Genomic DNA, 6,869 nt, shown 5'->3' on the forward strand with positions numbered 1-6,869 from the left:
TTTGAATATTTCACACGGCACAAAATTATCTTTCTGCCCACGTTTCGACGCACGTTTGTGGATTGTTGAAAAAAAAAAGTTAATTATTCTTAGGACAAAACAATGAGTTTATTCATTGAATATGTATGCATGTATTAAAATATCCACTATTTATAAAATTGGATAAAATAAATTACTCTATTATCATCGTCATGATTATAAGCAGATTAAAATAATTTGCATTTTGATTCCTGTATCACTTACATGTAAGAAAATCGAAATGAATGCTATAATTGAACAAACTTTTTACAAATGTTATAATGTGTCACTCTCTCCTGTATATTTTCTTGTTCCGCCTGTGTTTTAAATGGGAAAACCAAGCAAACTTTCATAATATTTGTGTTCAATATTTCAAAAAAATAAGTTTCAAAACCTGACAGCATATCTCCAAATGAGGACGATTATCTTAAAATGAGATGCAAACATTCGCAACACCGTCATGATATGTTTAAAGTGCTTTACAGTTTTCAAATAGAGCGTCAGAATTTTAGAGATTAATTGGTATATTGTAAGATAAGACAGCATAAAGGTTAAGTTCAATGTCAATTGTAATTCGTGAGAAAAAGGTACAGGTATAGAGAAATTCTGCTATCTAATACTGATGTGGACACACTAAGCTATGTCTGATAGCTTCTTTAAGATGGTGATAGATACAATTGCGATATTGATTTAATTTTTCTTAGATGTGTAAGCTATAAAGAAGTCCCCATTCACTAGCATTAACTGCTCCTGTCTGTAATGGGCAAAGTTTTCCGAAAATGGATGTGCGTAGAGCCCGCCCCCCCCCCCCCCCCCCCACTCCGGGGTCGTCATGACCGCATGCGTGTTACCAAAATGTCCGGTAAAGGGGTACTTTTTACGCACCAAAGTCCGGCTCGTAGTACACAAAATTAACTTTACACACCGGACTTAAAGGGGTGTTTTCAAAAGGAGGGAACACGCATATTCGTACCCTAAATAACGCTGAGTAGGGGGGTGGGGGGGGGGGCGTAGAGTGGAAAGTTAGGACGGACTGGTATTTTGTTATAATATATTAGATGAAGTTAATTGAGTAAACTTTACATAATCGAACAAAATGATGCAATAAGAAAGCATGCTTAGTAGATATATCTCAAATGTATGTTCTTGTTAGTGCGATGAATAGAATAAAAGTAAATAGAAGTGCCTTATAGCAAGACCATAATCCACAGACATGACCATTTTTGACGATTACTAATTGTCCAAATTACAGGACCAACTTTGGGATATCAAATCTACTCTTACAACATTTTTGCTCGTAGAAAAAAAATGGATGATTTGTTATGTCATAATAACGAACAGAACACCTTAAGCTTTATGAATTAAGCATCAAGAATTGAAATTTTCTCCTGTTTTCTGAATAAAAACTGGACTCGTTACATTATGAAAAATCTACACAAAACTTCAGATTAAGATAACTTAGGGGGTGATACCACTTTAAATGTGTAGTACATTTTTTTGGTGCCGTTGTTTGTCTCTAAGGAAACAGGCATGTAAATGAGTTGTCGTCAATGTACCCGTTTTTTTTTTATTGCCTAAAAATTATAGAATTTAGGGAGCCTTGATGATGGTATAGATATTTTCAAATTTTGAAATGGATTTACACATGTATTTATTTCACAAATGAAAAATAATTTTGGAGGCTTTTAGGACTGAATAATTTGTTTAAATCAACGCAATGCTGTATCTTTCTCTCTGTTTCTAAAGTCTGCATAATATAATGCTTCTATCTCTGTTTCAATCCAGTGGTTTCAGTAATACGAATTTGTCATTATTTTTAAAAAAATATTACTAAGTACGTGAAAATATAGATTTATGATAGAAGATAGATGAATGTTCCTCCTATGGCCAGCTTCAGTAATCTTTAGACGTGCAATGACTTCTGTATCAAATAGGAATCGACTGCGCATGTGCAATATCTCTGTACACTAATTTCTGTATCAATAAAAAGATAACTTTCTTTACTTTCGATAATAAAATTCATGGTTGGTAAACATTTTGTTTGTTTTGTTTTATGTGATGTGTGCTTTGTGCTTTTAAAATTTGATCGACCTTTCTAAACATTCCGTTTATTAACAAATAATTGAGCATTGTAAAGATTGATGTTGACCTAATCATACATACCCAATCACAGTTTATACGCTTGTCCCCCCCCCCCCCCCCATAATCATAAGATGAGATCCTCTTCATATTACTGCATATATATTGAACGCTTCTGATAACTGTTTGCCCACCGTCCCCCCCCCCCCCCCACCAAAAAAAAAAAAAAAAATCATAAGATGAGATCCTCTTTATATTACTGCATATATATTGAACGCTTCTGATAACTGTTTGCCCACGGCCCCCCCCCCCCCCAACCAATAAAAACCAAAAAAATCATAAGATGAGATCCTATTTATATTACTGCATATATATTGAACGCTTCTGATAACTGTTTGCCCACCGCCCCCCCCCCCACAATAAAAAAAAAAATCATAAAATGAGATCTTATTTATATTCCTGCATATACATTGAACGCTTGTGATGCCCGTTAGCCCATCACTCCTCCCCCCCCCCCCCATATAATCACAGGATAAGTTTCTATGCAGTGTAGTGAATGCTTCTGATGACTATTCGCCACCCCCCCCCCTTCCCCAGCAGATAAAGTAGATCGACATGCCTATGGGGACAGTAGTTTTTTTCCCTCCAAATACCAACTTATAATTCTTCATATTTTGCAAGCTTGCAAACTGAACACAAATATGAAAAATTCCCCTTTTTTTGGGGGGGGGGGGAGGGGTACCGACGACAGCTGGTTGTGCATTATTTAATTCAGCACTTTTCTGTCATTTTTTCTTTTCCATCAGTCAACGTATGCTATGTGCACCTTATCAATTTCAAGGTAAAATTGTTATATGTAATTCATATACATTGGGGGAAAAGCAAAAAAAACCCAAAACCTCTGATCATCATACACAGATTTATCAGTTAGTAGCTTTCTGAAGCCCCTCCTCTTCTCTTAAAAAAAACAACAACTATACATGTCTTCCTTACAAACAAAATATGTCCTCTATTTTCAATCTTTCTCTCTTCATCATCCTACTGCCCTCTCTATCTGAGAATAATCCCTCCCCATCAGTGGCATAGAAAGAATGAGAAAGGGAGAGGAAGGAATAATGAAAAAGTTTGCATCCCCTTACCCACCCAAGCCCCATTTATTGTCTTTCTTCTTTAGCATTTTATTTACTTAGCAAGTCCCCCTCTCTACCTGAAAACAGTATCCTATCATTGGCAGGACTCATGCTATGACACTGATTGCAATACATAAGGAGATTGGACAAAAATGAAAACTTGAACATGTTGTTTAACAAAAATCATTGAATTGTTTATTATCAAAAGAGACATATAGCCAGAGGTAAAATCTAAAATTTAAAAAAAAATGTCTTCAAAAGAACACCCATTGTTATTTGTCCATTGATTGCCTAATTAGTGCATTAAAAGTCACATTATAACATCATAATTCAGCCATGCTGCACAACAAAAATTGGCAAAATTCAAGTAAGAACAAGACAAATGCACTGTATTGAAATGGGGATAAACATAAAACCCATGATTACCTGCAGATTAAGTCATAGTCTGTTCTCTAAAAAGTCTGGAAATAAATGTAAAATATTTCAATGGTATTAAAAAAACAAAAATAGCAGAAACATGCACAAACTTCTGTATGTTGACAAAAATGACAATGCAAGATAACCTGGCTAAAATAAATTGAAATTGGGCAATGAAACAATGAAAAGCAAGTTACATATTAATGAGCAATAGCAACATATTAAAATATCAAAACCATTCTGTATGGCCAACCTTGGAACTAATGAAAATACAAATTCTTCAGAACAATAAAAAATTTCACATAATTATGCATACTAGTACATCAAACAAACTCACATTTAAGTACTGTTTAAAAAATGGTAAAATGTACCTCTGCTTATGTAATACAAAATTCAATAATGTTTGAAATAGCAACAGTTTTCTAAATGTAAGTACATACATGCATACTCAAATATAGTTGAAACGTTGAACTCTTGAACATGTAGATCCACAAGTATGGAAATGGACCGAATTGGATGCATGCACTAAACATCTTATCATTTTAACACAAACTTGAACACCACCTCTTAAAAAATAGAATTCAATTTAACTTGGCACATAAGAAGTAATATTTGGCAATTGTCTTATTTACAACAGTTGTTCTACATCTCAGAGAAACTCTGATTTACCTCCTAAAGTCTGACATTTCTCTACGACTACCAATCATATATTCTGAAGCAGTGTGCGTAACAAATTTGCTTGGAGATGTCACCTTTATGTCCTCTTAGTTTTCAAGAAGTATTTCATATAATTTTAAGTACTGGTTATTACTCTAAGCACCATGATCAACCCAATATGCAGCAACAATAAAGTATGATTCCAAACGTTGCATGAATTGTACTTCGTTGAATTTGAAGTTTAAAATAACAGTTCCTACAACTACTTACTACAGCTCGTAACTAGAAAATGACATATAGAGAAATTGAAAACAAACCACTACAAATCTACTCATAAAATCTACTCATGCTTTATACAGACAATATTTACTTCTTCAAGACTGTACATTTAAAAATCTATTGAAGATATCAAAGGGTGAATAGGCTCATATGCATCAAGCAACAGGAAAGGCCCTCAAAATCATCACCTCCATTATTAAGAAATGGGCTCCTAAAGATAATGACTTATGAACACCAAAGACTTGATAAAATGCATAACAGACACATTGCTTGGAAACATCTAACAAGATCTAATGGTAAACACACCACACTGTAACCAAACAACATTTGGTGCAAGGTGAAATAGATTAATGCATTGTCTAATTGGAGAAAGAGCCCAGTGACTCACCATCATCAAAATTGCTAGAGATAGGGTTCCCCCCATACTAGTCAAGCCCCATTACAACAATTAACAATTCGCAAGATCAATGAAACTGTGATAAGAAAGAAAAGATAATAACCCCTCCCCCTAAAATTGCTATTGATAGGGTTCTCCAATAGTGGTCAAAGGTCCGTAACATCAATTAACAATTTGCAGGATCAATGAAACTGCGGTAAGAAAGATAAGATAATACCCCCCCCCCCCCCCCCCCCCCGCTAAAATTGCTATTGATAGGGTTCCCCAGTAGTGGTCAAATAGCCCCATAGCAACAATTAACAATTTGCAGGATCGATAAAACAGTGATGAGAAAGATCAGATAATACAAGAACATTTATCAAATCTTACTTTCAGCCACTGCTTCGTTTATCTTGTCACTTGGGTATACAGTGCGTGGAGCAAAACCTAAACTACATCTACATCTATGTACAAATATACAACACACATTATGTCATCTCCTGAGCATTAGAAGGGCATTAACTCGCATCACTTTACAGAGACTGATTTAAACACCCTTCTAGCTCTCAGCACCGGACAATATTTCAAGAAAACATATCCATAATAATTCTAGTAGTAATACTGGAAGACATGAATATATAACCACCTGGCAGTGAATGGTTAGCTGGCTGAATACAAACATAGTTTATATATATATACATACATTCACAGGATTGGTGTCAGTTACATAGCAAAGATTATAAAAGGAAAGTCCTAAAATTATCAACTAAAAGCAGTGGGTATAAAAGCAAGTGGTATTTATGTAGGGTAAAGCGTTTACTTTCCAATTAACTGTTTTTATTTTGAAGAGTATTTTGAAAATATCAGACCAGGAATCTGTTATGATCCCTAATTTTCCAGCAAACATCTAACTGTTCATACCTCTGCAAAATTCTGAGAATGACAAAACAATCTACATTACCCCCCCCCCCCCTCCCCCGCCAAAGAAAAAAATTACCAGATTTCATGTAACTGATTTGCCTTGTATGTGCATTGACAAGAACAATTGCTAAATGTATACACAAGTAATGGCTAGTACCCTATCTGACTGGAAAGTTTCTGTAATCATATTAAATGAAACTGGCACCAACCCTGTATCAAGCTACATAATGCAATTTTTATGAAGGAAGACAAAAATTGAAATATAGGTAACTTCCATCACGAGTTCTAAAATAACATACATGTATACCGTAAAAACTGGAAGTTTGGTAGATCCAATAGAGACAATATAAGAGAGATTGAAAGAACTGGACACAAAGGGTGAAATAAGAGAGAGAGAGAGATAAAGATAGTACATAATGAAATTTAGAACAGATAAAATTCAAACACAAATATGAACAATCAGTGGTTGGCATATATTATAGAAGACCCCCTTCCCAACCCCCCCCCCTCCTGTTTTCCCCCTTTTTTGACAGGCAAAGAGTGAAAACGAAGGGGGAAAATGAGCAAAAGAAGAGAACGAATCGAGGAACGGTGTAAAAAAAAGAAAATACAACTTCTTACCCATTCCTTTCAGATCCTCATATTTTTGTGTATCTATTAAAACCAGGACCCCCCCCCCCTCCCTCCCCTGACCAAACCTACACTACACCATTGAACAACACATACATGATACAGAAATTGGAAGACATAATGATCATAGAAAGATTGATAAAATGATAAAAACGCAGGCTTTCCAATAACATCTAACTTACTGTTGATGTAATGATGGCCAATAACAAATAATGATATCATTACAGATTAGTACTTAATTACACTCAACCTAATCATAACACAAACAATTGACCAATCACAGCTGCTCGCTTGCTGGTGATGCCATAACATTTAGACCAATCAGAGCTCTATAAGGGATGACATCATAGCAGTTTGACCAA

Source organism: Strongylocentrotus purpuratus, unplaced genomic scaffold (genome assembly GCF_000002235.5).
Source record: "Strongylocentrotus purpuratus isolate Spur 01 unplaced genomic scaffold, Spur_5.0 spur5_scaffold_7, whole genome shotgun sequence".
Classification (NCBI taxonomy): domain Eukaryota; kingdom Metazoa; phylum Echinodermata; class Echinoidea; order Camarodonta; family Strongylocentrotidae; genus Strongylocentrotus; species Strongylocentrotus purpuratus.